This window comes from Triturus cristatus, chromosome 9, assembly GCF_964204655.1.
Source record: "Triturus cristatus chromosome 9, aTriCri1.1, whole genome shotgun sequence".
NCBI classification, from domain to species: Eukaryota; Metazoa; Chordata; class Amphibia; order Caudata; family Salamandridae; genus Triturus; species Triturus cristatus.
The window spans coordinates 212211716-212229890 of NC_140592.1; the positions used below are offsets into that span (position 1 = coordinate 212211716).

Consider the following 18175-nt stretch of genomic DNA (forward strand, 5'->3'; position numbering starts at 1 on the left):
TGTGAAACGCACCGTAACCACGCATACATTGCATGTGTACTGTCCGTATCACTATTGTACTGGTGCCGTACGGGTACGTGTGAAACGCATCGTACACCCGCGTTCATTGCGTGTGTACGGTCCGTATCACTGTTCTACTGGTGCCGTAGGGGTACGTGTGAAACGCACCATACACCCGCATTCATTGCGTGTGTACGGTTCGTATCACTGTTCTATTGGTGCCGTAGGGGTACGTGTGAAACGCACCGTACGCATGCATTCATTGCGTGTGTACGGTCCGTATCACTATTGTACTGGTGCCGCAGGGGTACGTGTGAAACGCACCGTACCCACGCATTCATTGCGTGTGTACGGTCCGTATCACTATTGTACTGGTGCCATAGGGGTACGTGTGCAATGCACCATACACGTCCACTTCCGTTGTTGCGGTACACAGGGGTTGCTGGCCACGCCCCCCCAAGTGACCAGACCCTGGTGGTGATGTATGGGCTCCATATTATAGGTTTGGATTTGGGTATGGGGTATGTTTCTTGCCCCTCACCCCCACCCTGGCCCCTGGGTGTTGTTCTCACCTTCTGTGGCGTGTGCGTCGGGTCCGGTGCACCAGGTCGTAGGCTAGGAGGACCGGGATGACACGTACGATGGGGTTCATGGCGTGTACATCGCGTACCGGGGCTCCGTTGCGTAGCGGTTCGCGTAGGACTCTGCTTTTCTGGCTGTGTTTGGCTCCCGTAAAAAAGAGCCGTACGGAGTGACGTAGGGACGAATCGTGCTTGCTGGGCCAGAAACCGCTGCTTGAATACGTCCGGACGTCGCGTACAAGCTGTTCCGGATCAGAATCGTTGGGTTTTTTTGACCCGTACGGGCTTTTGTACGAAACGTACGGAAATAGGCTTTCTGTACGAATGGTACTTCCTAGGTTGTACGGAAAGTTTATCGGGTACGAGTCGTGCGGAGAAAACGCTCCGTACAACGATTCGTACAGCCTTTTTCCAGGATTGGAATCGGCCCCTATGTGTATAGGTTTGCCTGTAATGCTGACTTCTAACCTTCTCTACTGTCATATCACTCCATTTGTCTGTTGTGGCACCCATTGGTCTCATCTCTTTCCTGAAGTAGCCAAAAGCACTGAGCTAAAGGTTAAGTCCTGTAACTTGCAATGTCTAAAGCATGTTCTCCATTGAGCTGATCCTGTTTTATAGAATACAACATTTTTATGGCCATTTCGAGGGTTCACCCAACTAGCTCTGCCTTCATTTACAATGGGTTGAGTCTTCCATGTAAAGTCAAAACAGATTTTTTTCTAATTATAGATTACTAATTGTATGAATATAATTATGAAACCCACTAACCCGCAAAAATGGCAGTGACAAAATATTTAGAGCGCAGGTTGAAGAACCCGACCTGGAACATGCACCAAAATCATTTGGGATGGACTCATTTGGAAGGACGGCAATTTATATGGTAAATACATGACAGAAAAAATGTATATCCAGAAAGAGCTGGCAGCCATATTGAAATGGCAGCTTACAGTAGGTTACGGAATCAAAACCACCATATTGCATAGCTTACTTCAAAATGGGTGGTCCCAGCACCAACATGGAGGGATTGAGTGCTGCAACTATTGCCCTCACCGCATGCCCTGTGGTGTTCCACTATACCCGAGATGAAACACACTACCATGGTGCCATTGTATATGAACAGCTGAAGGTGGACATCAACTGGCCTATCCCAGGCATCTGTGGCTAAGGCTGGTCCAACCCCCTCTCTATGCAATTTCTGCAGTGTCCTACCCAGCTGGTGGTATACTGGCAAACCACCTCTGCATCACTGTGGAGCAAGACACCGGAAACAAGAGGACAGAGACCAAGGAGTGCCTTTTACACCCTGACAGCCAGTGCCTTCTAGTCTTCTTTGGTCCGCCTCCCCTAAAACCTGATGCTGCTCTTCATTCCTCAAGCAGACCTCTTTTCTCCTGTGTTTCACCATTCACTTGCTTAGCTCTACCTGACGTCTCCCCTAGTTCTATAGGCGTCTACCCTAGTTCACATTCTCCCTTGCTTTTTTCACATCTTTCTCTCCTGATCTGGTTATCTTTCACTTTCGATTAATTCATCTCTCATGCAGCCTTGTTAGACCCCTCCTTTCTGCTGTTTACCTTTCTCCCTTGGTTGATAACCCCTATCCTATGTTTCACCTATTCTCTCCTATGGCACATCCTCTATCACAGCTGCAACCACCCCTTCTCCACTGGTTCATGTTTCCTATCCCTGACCTACTTGCCCTACAGTTCATATACCCCTTCCTCAAGTTCTCTTCCACTTTCCCCATGTTTAAAACTCCCTTTTTTATTTGTCTCTTCCTATTCATTTGTTTGCTTAGCACTCCGTCCCCCTCCCGGAAGTGCTACATCTGTTAACAAGGGGTACATGTAACGTACATTATTGTTGTGCTGGAACCACTGGTAGCATGTTGAAACAGTAGAGTGATTTCTGCTTGTTCATACAAGACAAAACAATATGATAGGGTTACAGCATACAATCGTTTTCACACAGACGGGGCAGTGGTGCCCAGGATGTGAGGTGAAGATGGGGGAGATTAGGGCGTGGGGTGTGAGCAGATAGTAGTGATGTTAAATGTTCACACTGATCAGATGCTGCATCTGAATCCTAGGAGAGATATATTGTTTTGTAATGGACAAGAAATTACATAAGAGGTGCAAGTAATTCAAAAGAGACAAATCTTGAAAGTACAGGGGTTGACTTAAGTAGTCCTCTTCTCAACACTGGTCTGCCTACCATCTACTCTGGTTCAGTTCCTCTTGCTCTTGTTTCACGATGGTCCCGCCTGACCTTTGTTCACCTTCTCTGCCCCTGGGTTCACTTTTCCTCTTTCTTTGTTCACTTGATATATGCCTGAACCACTAATCGATCCCCCACTAGCTCTTCCTCTTTTCCTGGTTTGAGGCACCTCGGCCACGTGATCCACATGCTATATACACTAGCTCACATGCTCTCTTCCCGGGTCCACACTCTTCTCCAAACGTCTCTGCCCACTGGTCCGCCTACTCTTTCCTCTGTTTCATCACTGCTGTCCTTGGGTAAGCCTGTTCTCTGACTTGGTTCACCTGTCCCCTCCCCTGTCCTGCTTTACAGCTACCACTGTTCACATCCTCTCTATCATGAATTATCTCTCCAGTTTTCATCTCCTCTCTCCACTGGTTCAGCTACCCTTCTCCTCTAGTTCACCTTCCATCACCCTGGTTCACTGCCAGTCTTAAGTTTCATTACCCGTTCTCCCTTCGGCTAACCCTACTCCAGCTCTTGCTCATCCTTGGTTCAGTTATCCAATCTCTTGGTTTAATTACGAGTGGGTGTGCACCAGGCAAAAGAAGTCCAAGGCAATCTTGTAATATGTAAAGTCTTTATTTTGAATTGATTTTTGCTTTCCCCACGACTCTTGGCTTTCGGCACTGCTTACCCAATTTGTGTCCAGCACGTCACACTGGAGCCTTTAGTTCGGTTAAACCGATCCACTTGCTGACATCAAGATTTTGCTAAGTCATAACTTACGCCCTGATGAAGTACTCCAAGGAGAACGAAACGCGTTGGTTAAGATGAAGTTTGTCATTACTATCTGAAAAAAATCAATTCAAAATAAAGACTTTACATATTACAAGATTGCCTTGGACTTCTTTTGCCTGGTGCACTCCCACTCGTAATTACACTTTCAGGATCTGGAACACAGAGGCACCACGTAATGGCTGGTGCCGGACACTCAGTGCAGAGGACTCCCTATTTGATGAAACAGGCACGAGGTGTGGAACCTAGAGTTCGCCGCTGAAGTATTGTGCCTTAGATTGCAATCTCTTGATTTACTTTACTTCTCAATTGGCTGGCGCCCATCTGTCAGGTTCCCCTCACCGTCCCCTGGCTCGCCACTATTTCTTCTGGTTGACCTACTCTCTCCCTCACACATTGCACTTTGGCTGGGCTCTTTCCTGCCTATAAGCTCATCTGTCCCTTCACTTTCCCTTTTCGTAGTTTTAGCCAAACCTGCCATGGGCTGCAGGAAGAAGGTAGTACATCCTGTATCCTGATACCATGGAACAGGTGAACAGGAAACAAAAATATGTTTATCTCTCTGGCTTGATGAACTATTGCCAGAGCCGACTCACTGAAAGAACCGACCAAGGTGTTAAAAGGGTGCTTATCGTGGCTAATGGCTTCTAGTGAAGTTTATATAAGATTACAATTGAAAGCCATCTCTCTCGATTGCCTATGAGCACTGGCACTAAAAGCATTACCTCCTCGTTAGTCTTCCTCGCCACATGACTAACAAAGTGAGCTTCAGCTCCACACCAGAACCCTCCAAAGCAAAAAAAATCAGCCTCCCATGCCTCCCATCCCCTCCCAATATGGCCGGCCCAGTACACCCATGACCTCTATAAGAGGCGGGCCGGCCCAACCCATCAGCCTGTTTTTTTTGTTCTGCGCACGTCTCTCCAGATGCGTCAGGTAAGTGGTGCCTGCTGTAGCAGGTACGTGGGTCTCAGGTTGGAGGTCCTGCTCTAGCGGACCCTAGGGGCTTGGACTCTGTTTGTTTTCCCCTGCTGTTGGCCCCTGGTGTGGAGGTTGGTTTGGGTTTCCTTTACTTCCTCCTTCATGCCGGTTTGGCTCTGCTTTAGCGAGCCGTGGGTTTTTCAGGGGGGGCGGGGATGCGTGGGGGCTGTTGTTTCCATGCCCCTTTCTGTGTTTCCCTGGGGGGCGTTTGTGTGGCTTCGTGCCTTCTGTGCCTCGCCTGTGACAGCCCCCCTTCTACGAGCACTCCCTTTGTGCTTTTTGCCGGTATCCGCCGTCCGCCTTTCCTTGATGTGCGGGCGGCAGCTGTGGGGGGTTGTCCGTGCCTCCCCCGGGTCTCTAGCTCGGGCGGGGGGTTCTCGTGGCTGATTTTGGCCCCGTTCCGCGATTTGCGGCGTGCGCCTCCCGCTTCGGCGCGGGAGGCGGCTCTGCTTGGCTGCGTGATCGAGTTTTTGAACTTTCTCCCTTGATCCGTGTAGGTCCCCCATGGGATTCCACTCGCACAGACAGCGATTCGTGGAGGAAATTGCACTGTCCCGGCCCGTCTCTGTGGAGGTTGCTGCCTGCTGTCAGGCGGTGTTCCCTGCGCTTTCCCCGCTTCCCTGCGGTTCCCTATATTTCGCTGCAATTGTGGGCGTCCGCGCTCCCGTTTCCCGGTCTCCCCCACTTACCTTCGGGTGCAGGGGCTGGTGCATTCTTCGGTTGGCCGCTCCTACCAGGGTCTGCTCGGGAGTTTCGCGGGTTTCTGGACTCCGTGGCTCCGTTGATTGGGGCTTCTCCTCCTGGTTTCCGGCAGGCGTTCTCTGGTCCGCCTCTGAGGGGCGGGGCCTGGCTCCCACGACTTCGGTCTCTGTGCGTGCTCGGGGCTGTTTTCATCAGGTGCGGGGGGTCCGGTGGCCGGGCTGCCTCCTTTGCGCTGCGTGGGTGCGCTTCCTCGGGTATGTGTAGTGCCATTCTTGTTTGCACTGCTGTTCTATGCTGGTATTTTGCGTGTTGGGACCACCTTGACTGCTTGTATGCGCCACTTTTGTGTCCGCTTTGGTTTTCTCCTGTCTCTCCAGGGTTTCAGGACCTAGGCCTCGCTCACTTCTTGAAAGGTGGTAGTCGCTCTGCCCTCTTGGCTGCTGTGTTTGTCTCCTATTATATGGATTACTGGCATTCGTTGGTCGTCCTTGTCGCTGTGTGCCTCGGTTCGCCTGTCGGCTCTGTCTCTCCTGAGTGCGTCAGGTTCATGGTGCCTGCTGTTGCGGGTACGTGGGTCTCGGGTTGGAGGTCCTGCTCTAGCGGACCCTTGGGGCTTGGACCTTGTTTGTTTCCCCTGCTTGTTGCCCCCGGTGTGTGTGGCGGTTGCGGCTTCCTTGGTGCCGGTTAGGCTCTGCTTTAGCGAGCCGTGGGTTTTCAGGGTGGGGGGGGTTTGCGTGGGGGCCGGTCTTTCCGGTCCCCTTCTGTGTTTCCCTGGACTCGGTGCCGGGTCGTCGCGTCTCTTGTACCATTGCCTTTGCCGCCCGCCTTTCATTGTTTGCGTGCGGGCGGCGGGGAATGGGTGGCTGGGTTCGTTACTGTGGATTTCCCCTGGCCCCTGCGCGGCTTCGTGTGACGTTCCGTATTGACCGGGTGCTATGGCTCTATGGTAAGTCTTGTGCCTGTGGTTATATTGGATCTCACAGGACATGGGTTCGTGTCCCGCAATCACTGTCTACATGTCATATGTTGGCTAAATTTCAGACTCTTCTTTCTGTGATTTTCTGTGGCAGCGCCTCCTTTTTTGGCTCCTCAATTCCCTGGGTTCTCTTCTTGTCGCGTTGGTCCTGCGGCCGTTCCTCCCTGTAGCCCCTGTTTTCGTCTTTTCTCGGGTGCGGGCTGGTTGGTTCCTGGTTAGCGGACCACCTGGCTGTAGTTGCTCAGTTGGGAGTGCTCGCTTCGGTGGCACATGTTCTAAATTTGGTACGATGCAAAGAGGATTGGCATGGCCCCTGCGCTTGGGTGACACGCCCCTCCGCGATGCGTTCCCTATGTTTCTGAGCGTTGTCTGTGGGACCCTGGTTCGGTCCCTGGTTCTTTCTTGGGTTTCGGCACGGTTTCTTCTTCTGCCTTGCCGTGCTTGGTGCTGTGGCCCTGGTGTTGGGCTGTTCGCCGGGGGGACCCGTTCCCGGGTTTCGCCTTCCTTCCTGGGTTCCCCTGTACCTGCCGGATCCCCGCTGTTGTCCTTGGTCTGTACTGGTTGCTGTGGCCTTCGGGATTTTAGGGAGCTGTGCACGCTGGCTTGACTGCTGGGATTCTGTTTGCCTGTTCTACTCCGGTTGTTGCCAGTTGGCTTGCCTTCCTCGGGCTGCTGCGGTGGTGTTCCGTCCTCCTCCTGCTCCTTGACTTGGTGCGCGTCCCTTGCACCTTCCTCCTCTTCGTTGCGTGTTCGCTTCTCCTGAGTCCTTCCATGGGCTCTGGTGTGGGTGTTTTTTTACGCTGGTGTGATGTGGGGTGCTTTGGTGTCCGGTGGTTTTGGTCCCTGTTCCCTTGTGCAGGCCTCATCCGTACGTTTCTTGCCACACAGCTGTGTTGCACGTCACCATGTGACTGGGCTCTTGCTTGCTTGTTCTTCCCGTCGGCCTCTGGTGCCTGGAGTGCCTTGCAGGTGATTGTTTGCGCTTTGCAGCTGTGGTTTCTTGTCCTTGCTGCTTGCTTCCTTGTACGGGGTGATTGACCTGAGTAGTTCCGTTGGGCTCTTCTGCACTTATTTTTACTCTGCCGGGTGGGCCTTCTGTTGGCCGTTTCCTGGCTTGGTTTTGCCCCTGCCTCGCGGGGGCTTCTTGGGGCTCTTGCCTCGGTCATTCTCTGCCAGGGTCCCTGGGCTGTTTCGCGCCTGGGCCTGTTGGCTCGGCCGGGATGTTTCTCCTGCTGGTGGGGCTCGCCTGGGCTGATGGTTTTCCCAGGTTCTCTTTCCCGTTGGGGCTCGACGCTCCCTGTGTGGATTTGCTCCTGTTCTTCTTTGCCCCTGGTGTGCTCGCTTCGGCGGCTCTTCTCCTATCGTTGGAACACTTCTGTGTGGTTTGGTGTGGCCCCTGCGCGGGGTTGACACGCATTTTTCGTGCAGCGTTCCTTCTTTTGAAGGGGGTGCGGGGTCCTTCCGGCTCGGGTTTTTTTCCCTGGGTTTTCTCGGCCTCGTTCCGTCCGGCTCTTCTGTCTTTCTCGCCTTTGGTGGCTTGCGGCCTGTGGCCTTGCCCCTGTGTTCGCTCCGATCCCTGTTGGATCTCCGTTTTTCGGCTGGGGCGGTCCTGGGGGTTGGTTTGTGTTGCTATTGGCCTTGTGGGCTTTAAGGAGTCACTCTGGCCTAACTGGTTAATGTCTTAGTCTCTTACTCTGAAGGTTGGGTGTTCATTCCCTGGTCTTGCAATGTCACTGTTTGCTCGGTCTAGAGTGTAATTTATGGTATTTCCTTCAGTAAGTTTCGGAAATGTTTTACCTTTGGTATTACTTGTGTCCCGGGGTTGGTTGGTTTTGCCTCCCGTGTGCTTGCCTCGTCGGCTCCCTTGTGGACTGTTGCTGGGGCGTTTTGCTTGTCCTCTGCACTGGGCTGTGTTGCTCGTACGTTCAGCTTTCCCCTTCCTTCCGGGTCCGTGGTGCTTCTGTGCTTGGGTCCCCTGGTGGGTGGTTGCTTTCCTGTTTGGGGCTTGGCCTTGATCTTCTTCGGTGGACTTGCTGACGGGGGCACTTTGCCTTGCGCCGGTCTGGGCTCTCTCGTTGCTGTCGCGTTCCCGTCCGGGGTTCCGTTGGGCGGCTGTGGTCCTTGTCCCTCCTGTCTCTCATTGCTGGTGGGGCTTGGGTGCCTTTCGTTTTGATGTTCGGGTGGGGTGCTGGTTTCCTTTTCTGTGCCTCCTCCCGTTCTTGCGGCTCCTGTCGGTCCTTTTGCATCTGCCCCTGTTAGCCTCCGGCTCTGGTGGCTTTTGTTTTCTTCTCCCCTCGGTCCTTGGTTTGGGGGTGGTTCGTCTCTCTCGCTGTTGGTGGTCCATCGTGCGCGTGACTGGGCTTTGGTCGGCCTGGGTCCCTTGCTGCTGTGGCCTTTTTTGTTGGGTCTCTGTGGTGTGGCTGCCCTCTGTTTCTTCTTTCCCTGTGGGGCTCCGGTGGCTCCTGGGCCGTTTGGGTCCCCCCTCGCTTTGGGCTGTCCGTTGGGCGGTCTTGGCGTTTTGGCACAGCTTGCTGCTTTTTGTTTGTGGGCCTGTTTTCAGTTGCCTTTTGGTACCGTGTGGTCTGGTGCCTTGCTTTCTCTGTCCTCCTTTTTTCCTTGGTGGGCGGATTTTCTGGCGGCACCTCTTGTCTGGGGGGGTCCGGGTTTTCGGCCCTTCCGGTGTTTTTCTGTCCTGGGCTGGTTCCTCCTGCCCGTGGGTGCCTCTCTCTTGGGTGGTTTCTCCGCTCGTTGGGCTGTTGGGTTTGCCCTTTCTCGTGGGTTTCCCTTCTGGTCCATTGGTTCCTTGTGAGTTTCCATGAAGCCGCCTGGCTTTGGTATGTGCTCACTTTGTTAGTCATGTGGCGAGGAAGACTAACGAGGAGGTAATGCCCCGATTACTTACCGGTAATCTTCATTACTCCGAGTATAGTCTTCCTCGCCACATGAGTTCCCATCCCTCCCTCCCTGTCTGGCTATCGGCTTCATGTTTTGGCTTGGTAGTTTCAGGCTGATGGGTTGGGCCGGCCCGCCTCTTATAGAGGTCATGGGTGTACTGGGTCGGCCATATTGGGAGGGGATGGGAGGCATGGGAGGCTGATTTTTTTTTGCTTTGGAGGGTTCTGGTGTGGAGCTGAAGCTCACTTTGTTAGTCATGTGGCGAGGAAGACTATACTCGGAGTAATGAAGATTACCGGTAAGTAATCGGGGCATTAACTCTTTAAAAAAAAGCAGTCTGGATATGCGCTTACCTGCCGCTCGGCCTCTTCTCTGAGCTATGGAGAAAAGCGTGGGCCCGCCCCATTTACCAACCTACGCAAACCGCCAAAAAAGAGGAAAAACTGCATACTGTTGGTGCGAAACATGCAAAACATCTTTAGAGGAGCAAGGTTTAGGAGGAGCTTAGATGCCGCCTTACCTGTTGGTTCGGCAAGAGGTCACACTTTCAGGGAAAGTCTGGCCTCTGTCCTTTTTCAGATGATGCTTCACGCAATGCGGAAGTGCGCGTGCCTACTCCCTGGGGCAGGGCACTCCAACCTGTGGGTTGAGCACGAGCTGACATCCAAACCACGTCAAACTAGTTCTACTGCAAGCCGAACTACTAAGTCATGAATGAATACTAAACGCTCCCCGACTGCCACTGAACTTGATCAGGTACAAATACTAGCTTGAGATAAAACAGTCAAAGGTTCAAGTCAATATATGTGCATAACAACGTACAGGGCACATAGACTGTCATGCAACAAACACCTTGTCACCTGGCTGTAACCGCAGCTTGTGCAGTCGACAAAGGCATTGAGCAACCCTTATTGAGACATCGCTCCAGGAACCAGTGGCCATTAAGCGGGTGGAGCTGAACAGCCGCAGAGCAGAGTCAATTACAGGTGTGCTGCGCGAGCACATCATTCCGGCTTCGCAGGCTGTCGCCGTGAGCCCAGCCCTTCATCACCCTGACAACCGAATGACCCATTGCACCTGCACGCGGGCGGTACACACACTAGGCACGGCAGCCGCGGCGCGCTGAGGTAACGTGGGGCACGTCCTTACTCCCCACACGCAGGCTGGTCCCCCGTGCCACAGGGTAACATAACACAGATCCAAGGTAAGACTGGTTTGCTGAAGCAAATTTCTAGAACGCATCAGAAAACGAGCTGCAACTTTGTCAGAACTCTCTTACCGTACAGCATTACTGAGCAGGAAAGCGCCGATGACAGCTGCTCTGCGGCAGAGGCTCGCGGTCTGGGGTTAAAGCGTCAGCAGAGAAGGAATGTTGCCACTTGGGAGAAGGGGTTACTTTTGAAATTGCATTGTCACATTTGGGCGAGTGCCAATGGCGACTAGGAACAGACGCGGGTCCTTTGGGGGTTATACCTCCATAGTTTTTCTTCAAGCCTGTCCTCCTAAACCCCAACGACATTTTGTGACATGCAGAAAGAAACTTTACTTTGGTGAACTTACATGTTTTTTTGACGGTGTATTTATTTATCTATTTATTTATTTATTTTTTCGCTTTTTTGATAACTCAGGTATAATTCCAGAAGACAATACGTTTTATAGTGATTATTCTTAGTGGAAGACGGCGAATGTGGTAAATGGTGCATTTAACAGTTGACGTGCAGTGTTATGCATGTAATATGATCCAATAATGCACTCAAGGAACTTTAGTGACAACATTATCAATGACGCAGAAGGCCGAGTGGTTTGTAAATGTCCCCCAAAAATAAGACAATGTGCTGCTCTTTTCTGCGAAAATAAAATAACCTTGCCACACAATTTGGTCCTCCATGGCACATAATCCTAGTCGCCCTGACAATAGTAAAGCTTGGCAGATCGGTTTGGTGGTCGTCATTAGGCGATTAAATTCTTTATATATATATATATATATATATATATATATATAGGATATATGTATTTGAGTGTGTGTGTGTATGTATATATATATATACACACACGCACACAACACTCACGCACGCACGCACGCTCACACACACACATACACATATATAGTATTGAGATAGGCAGTCACCAAAACGCGTCTAGTGTGCCATTTTTACCTAATAAAATCTAGGTAAAGAGTCTCCGCGAGTGCTGTACTTTGTACTTGGAGCATGATATATATATGGCTCCCTGTCTCCTTTGCAACATCCTGTGCTTAACATGTATGTTAATGCCGATCCTTGATCATGACAAACTGTGTTACCTTCTAACATAATTAACACCATACATGTTTCACTATGAATGCCATTTTCTATGATTTAGTTAATCTGCATATTTTTTGACAGGAATGCGTTGCAATAACCAGTGCTTGCAAACTATCAAGTAACATTTCTGTTATTTTTATGGATCTAAAGTTGAAATACTGTGCCTGGAGTGGTTAAAGGGTTTTGTCATTTTTTTCAGCTTGGCTGGATGGCACGAGCTAATCCTCTACTTTATGACTTTGCTGTAAAAATAAAAAAAAAGGCTTTGTCTCTTTCTAGCTTGGACTGGACTTGAAAACTTTGCTAGACCAGCAGGCATTTGTGTGAGCAGATTCAGAGTGTTGGTGGTGTTGTAGGGAACTCCATAGAAAGGAGCAGCTCTCTACCTAAACTTGGGAACTACCCAGAGTTGCCTGCTTCCTTTTTGTTTTCTTTCAAGCAGAGCTCTAAAATTGACTTGTGTTTCATACTATTATTCTTATAGGTGTGTTGAAAATGACTGCTGATCCCCACTCTGTATTTCCAGTTATTCAAAAGGAAAGGGAAACAATGTGTTGGAGCCAACAGGGCTGACCTGTGCCTAGTAAAGGGAATACATTAATCACCTGTGTGATTAAGGCTTAATGACTAATCTTGGGCAGGGCTAAAAAAAAGAAGAGCTACCACATTCCCAAGAAGTTATTTAACACAAAGATACCCCAATTTCAGTATTATTAATTAAGTTCAGAGCCAGATTTGGCAATGCATGTCAGAGATGACTGAAGGGTTAACATTTAATTCAGAAGGAAAATCTCACCTTAAATACCTGCAAATGTGATTGGTTCATCACAGTGGATACACCCATTCATGTTCCTATTCGTAAGAGATGCCACAGGAAGAACTTAAATGCTAATAAAACAGTCTCCGTTTGCAATGCATGTAATTGGTAGCAGAAATGTGCCAGAAACTATCGGCTACATGCCAAACATATTATTAAATTGCAATTTTAATAACAATTTATATGCGCAGTAAATAAGCCAATTGCTTCAGTCCAGAGTAATTTTACTATTATCTCTTTGCATATAGGTTATGGTAGTAATTATTAAGGGAAGCACTTGTGACCTGAGGCTGGTATGCACACTTCGGTCCATAATGGAGAACCAAAAATAGGATTAAAAAAGGCAAATGTCTTAGCGGTTCACACAGGGGCAGATGGAATTGCACCAGAGAAATTCAAAGTCAAGAGTGCCCATGGAAAAAGTCAGTGCAGGCGTCCTTTGGTTGGCCTATGAGCGATAGGACTTGTCAGAGAGTTAATTCTGCCAACCAAAATGTGGTTCTTTTGATCTACAGAGATTCATAGTAGTGGGGAAACTGCACATCATGTAAAGGCTGAGTTTCTTAATGCCTCTGGGACCTACTGTATTTTATTTGATTCTGTCCAACAAACATTTATCTATTGCCCAGGAGGCTGAAGTCTGCATGAAATCTCGATCCTCATTTATTTGGCTGCTCACTGCATGTGCTACTCTGCATGCGCTGGAGTAATTTATCAAACAATGACCATGTTGCGTAGCCAGACTCAGGCATAACACAGCCACAGTTATAGTTTTCCTGAGAAAAATGGGCTTAGCCACCAGAAGCTATTCCTACCAAATTCTTCCAACTTTTTAGATCAATTTGGCAAAAAAGTTTCAAAGCGAAAATCATGAATGTATATTTTAGATCTCTAAGGCTATCTTGACACTTCCCCAGCTCCTCCTCAGTCAGTGTTCATGTTGTTCCAAAGCCCTCCATACTACCATTAACATCTCCACAATGAAAATGAAGCAAAGATGGAAGCACTTTGGTAGGCGTCATGAATTTGAACAACTTCAAACCTAGGTCTCCAAATCACTTCCGGACATCCTCATGGCTGGTAGGATCCTCCAGAACCTTTGATGGTAATTTGATTGTAATTTGGGACATCTGAGGATCGCTGGCTCTGACATCCTAGTGATTGTCATTTTCTATTGTTGGTAAGATTGTAGTAATTAAGAAGCTGCCTGGGGGCTGTTGGATGGATCTGCATGGGGCTTGTGTTCTAGTGGGTTGAGCTGATGTCCCCTGGAGACTACCAGATGACTATTGTGGGCTGCATGTTTGTTTGTGGACTAGATATAGCATGAGAAAATGATGTGTGTAGAAACTCCAAAACAAAATGTGATCCAACTATTCAGAGTAAAGAGAGTGAGAATTGCTATTAAAGAGTATATGCCAACCGTAATGCTCCTCCTAAAGCTCTGTTGTGGCTTCCAAATGCCACACATGACCACAAAATGATCGGTTCCTTTGATAGGCTACTTGCATGTCACTGGTCACACTTATCATTTTGCATTTTGTACGTCCTATGAATGTAAAGTACTAACCTGGAAACCTATTAGAGAACATTGTAGGGAATGTGAACATCTCATGACAGTGTTTGATTTATGTGGGAAGGTTTTTTCCCTATTCCCTTTCTTCCACAGTTGAACCTTTCTTATAACGTCATTGTGATCCCTAAATTATAGAGGTGATGGATATTAAGGAATTAAGGAGTCTGGGTGATCTAGACAAGTTGAATTACTAGGCTAAGTTTTTAGGTCAAGCAGTTAGTGATTATGCTAAATTTAACATCACGCTGAGGTCAATTTTTTTCAGTAACTGTATTTTGTAGTTTGTTTTGTACTAGCACAAAACGTACTACAAAATAGTACAAAATGCCATTCACAAACCTACGTGCAGAGTTTACGCCTCCACCTCTCCTATTCTTTCTATGCAGATATCTCTGCCCGAGTGTGGAGTCTTCTCACGCATAAGTACATGTTTCAGTAGAAAATGTGGGAGGGACAGAGAGAAGTGGCTGGACAATCATAAATACATACTACTAAAGATGAGGGGAATAGGGAGGAGTAAGGAGGAGCTAAGGGAGGGCGAAGGAGGGTTTAGGAAGGGAACATCTATCCACCCACAAAAGAGTAAGCCTATTCCTATTCACAAATCACACATATAAAGTCACTACAGCCAGAAAAGAGACCCAAAACAGCAGTAAAGTACTTCATCTCAGAGCTGGAGTAATTCCAGCATCACACATGGCCAACCACTTGTACTGCAACACCCTCCCATAGAAGTCAACGGAGTTAGGGCCGTAAAGTAAATCGCCATAGGAAATAATGTTACATAAAATTAAGTTAAGGTCAATAGTTAAAAATATAAATAAATGTAATTTAATTACAAAAATATTACATATTTTATTTTAATTATAAAATATTTTAATACATTTTTGTATTTAAAAATTAATATAAAATACATTTTTATTCAAGAAGAATACATTTAGTCTATTCAGCACTTTAAATATCTATGAATTTGTCATAAAAAAAGAATTGTTTTTACTTTAGGTGAGAATTTGTTTATGTAACCTTGGGAGAAGCAATTTAATGTCATTTAATATATTTTAAACAATTACAGTTTTACTTTGAAATGTAGTTATTAGCGCTTTAGCTTTTTTTTCTTTGTTCTACATGTAAAAAATATTTTAAAAAATTAATATTTTACTTAAAAAATCTTTTTACAAACGCGTTTGAAGTTGAGTAAACTTTTTTACTTTTCCATATAGTTTACCATAGTGACATACCCACATGGGTGTGGGTATTTATGTATAGTGAAGTATCCAGAAAAGTTGCCTATTCTTTACTATAGAATATCAGTGTTTCTGGAGTTATTTTCACATGTTTTCCCTCAATCTTTTATACACACAGATTTCGGCTGCTAGTCTTGCGTGAAAAACAAAGACTTGAAATTACGATGGGCTCAGTAACCCCATTACCTGGACCCACTGAAATGTACAGGACACTGACACAGGAGTCATGAGGGCCTAAGTCTTCAGCGCTCTCTTTTGAGATGAAGAGGAATGGCCATATTTTCTCCAGGGCTAGTCTTCCACTGATGTCAATGAATATTGCGGCATTCTGGACACCCAGCTAGGCGCAGGCAGGTGTCACCAAAAAAGAAGGGATAACATCAATTGCTTGATGGCAATAAGCTCAAAACTTCTAATATAAACATCTAGATTTGTAGTAGAATCTTATGAGGCAGGTTTATTTATAACTTAATCCCCCCCACCTGTTAAACTTTGAATTTTGGCTAAATTTCAAGTGTAAATCGAATTACACCATTATTGATGCTTGTGTGATGTGGAATGGGGCAAGTGGAGTTGCTTTGACATATATGGCAGAGAGACACTTGCACTGTGTTAAAGGCTGCCCATGGTGTTTCACAGGTTACTGCTCTGTTCCTCATTGAATAAACTGTAAAGTAGTCCTTTCTTACTAAGGTTGTCAATGAAAAGTGCCCAAGAAGCTTCTTTTAGATTGACAAGTATTTTTAAGGAGGATTGGCAGAAGGAGGACAATTTTAAACAAAAGACAAAGTCTGTATTGCTTTTTGGCGTCTACAGAGCACATGTCCCGGACTGGTTTCAGTGTTAGAGGTGCCTGGTGCGCCATTTTGTTTTTGCCACACCCTCCAATGACCTCATTATCCACAGATTATCTCACTACCACCTTCCAACAATGTCACTCATTTCGCTGCTGGTTCTCTCTCACATGCATTTCATGTTTTTTATAGCGCTACTCATACGAACCCTAGAGTATCAGAGCACTTTACATCACTCAACACATTACAGAGAGGCATTCAGGTCTGGCCTTGGGCATGGGCGAGGTGGGCGCAGGCCTGGGGTACCAATATTTCGAGGAGCGCAGCAAGCATCTGTCTGACTTAATCTCATGAAAACAGCAGCTCGTCCATCCCACTTGGTCTCAATGGTCCCGGTAAAGACTTCATAATTAGCCCTTAATGTACCTCAGTTTAATTGATAGCACCCCATCAACCCCCTGCCCTCTTTCCATCTTCCTCACACCCCCTGCCACCCACCGCAATGACCCATTCCCCCGCAGCAAACCCAACAAATGTTCTTTCCGCCAATGGCGCTGTCCCAGGCAATTCCATTTAGGGCCGGCCCTTGAGGCAATGAATCATACGTGTGTAAATCAGTCTATATAAAATGCTACACAAACAGTGAGGATTACCATTCTGGGATCTCCTTGTACAAGTTCTTTGCATCAGGTATATTAACCCTCTGTGTTACTTTATGATGAGTCAGACTTGCCACTAGACAAAACTTCCATCTCTCTCCAGCAGAACTACAAATCTAGTTATCTTGACATTTTTATTGTTTCCTGAAAACTGCTAGACACACAAGGAAACAGCAGGTGCTTTTAAAACCAGAAGTTATTTTTGAACACAGAGCCTCTCCCGAAGCCAGCACCAGCGCCAGGTGCGGCTGCACCGGTCGCACAGCCCTAAGGCCGGCCCTGCACAAGCACTCCAGTGAGAAGCCCTTTAGGCTGAAGCATATAAAACTTGGTGGCTTCAGCTAACAGTAAAATTACGTTTATTGACGTTCAGCTCGTGAAGCACCATTACTAGACTAACAGTTATCCATTGGCCACTGACACATTATAATTTCATTCATCTAAATGTTCATCCTACTACTTATCACACTTCATAGCGGCTTGCTTCCGAAGCAGTGGTGGCCATGGGAAGACCCAGAAGATGAAAATATCCCTGGTTTGAAACAAGTTTTTAATGACAAAGAGCTAATAAAGGCAGTAAGCCGACCTTTCGTGGAATAGTTATTTTCACCCTCACACCCACTCCTCTCTCCATCCATCCAGCCACCGTTGCACCCATCTTTCATCCTTTCATCTTTCCATCCTTTCAATATTCCCACCATCTTTTTTAATTCCACCACTTGTTTTCATTCATCCATCCTTTCACCCCTGTATAGTTTCATCTTTCCATTTTCCATCCATCCATCTAATGACCATTCTCTTCACGCTGGGGCTATCATCAATTAACCAACTATTTCCCCTTTCCTTTCATCCCGTTCTTGCACTCACCCTTCAGGTTATTTTTTTATCCACCTTTTCTTCCGCAAAGCCTTTAATATTTCCTTCCTCCCACCTTTAATTCCTTTCACCTTTCTTCCGTCTCCTTCCTCCTTTCTAATTACCGCAATTCTTTCATTACTCACATTATTTTCCTTACCTGCCTTTCTCTCTCCTGCGTGCGCTGTTTGCCATTCTATCGGTCCATTTGTTCTTTGTTTGCATTTCATAATATCCTCCTCTTGCTCCTTTACTGATCTTGGTTTACAGAGCAGCCTTCACCCCACCTCTCAGCCCTGCCCTGCTAAGCTCTTAACGAGTTTTATGAGCTTTTGTCTGCTGCTCTGCCGACCGAAGAGGCCAAAACGCGTCCACTTCGAGTGGTTACGCACTCTGAAGCTGCTAGAGCATTTTGAACAGCGACAACACCATGGATGGCTTCTTGGACCACACAAGTGCATTCCAAAAATGTTTAGAGAGGGAGGGGCAATCTGTACCGGTTATATTCATTTATTTCACCTAGCACTACCCTTTAGATGTGCAGCGTTGCCATACATCCCAAGCAGTAAAGTCCATCTAGGCAGATAAGCACTTGATAATGGAAGGGAGGAGAGAGGTGAAGTGCTGGGACACGGATGAGAGGGCCAGTGCCATGAAGATCACGTTCGGTAATCAGGGCGTTACCATTCATCACTCTTAGGCTGTAGATCTGGCTGTCAGTGACAGCCACTAGATTTATTAAGAACACATAATTGAGATGGGCACCGCCCTTGCTGCAATCTACACCCACAA

The 18175-nt window shown here is 47.6% G+C and overlaps 1 protein-coding gene and 1 non-coding gene across 3 annotated transcripts in view; both read left to right on the forward strand.

Moving 5' to 3' along the window:
* The first annotated feature begins 6491 nt into the window (after positions 1-6491).
* On the forward strand, positions 6492-6598 carry LOC146797623 (U6 spliceosomal RNA). The gene has a single exon (XR_014969345.1). It is a non-coding gene; the product is annotated as a U6 spliceosomal RNA (small nuclear RNA).
* Positions 6599-10071: 3473 nt separating this feature from the next.
* FAM3D (FAM3 metabolism regulating signaling molecule D) overlaps positions 10072-18175 on the forward strand; it is a 517653-nt gene continuing 509549 nt past the window's right edge. Inside the window, exon 1 of one of the 2 annotated variants that reach the window (XM_085624738.1) lies at positions 10072-10339. The gene's annotated coding sequence lies outside the window, so the exon portion shown is untranslated. The remainder of the gene's footprint in view (positions 10340-18175) is intronic. The other variant, XM_085624737.1, reaches the window with a different exon arrangement.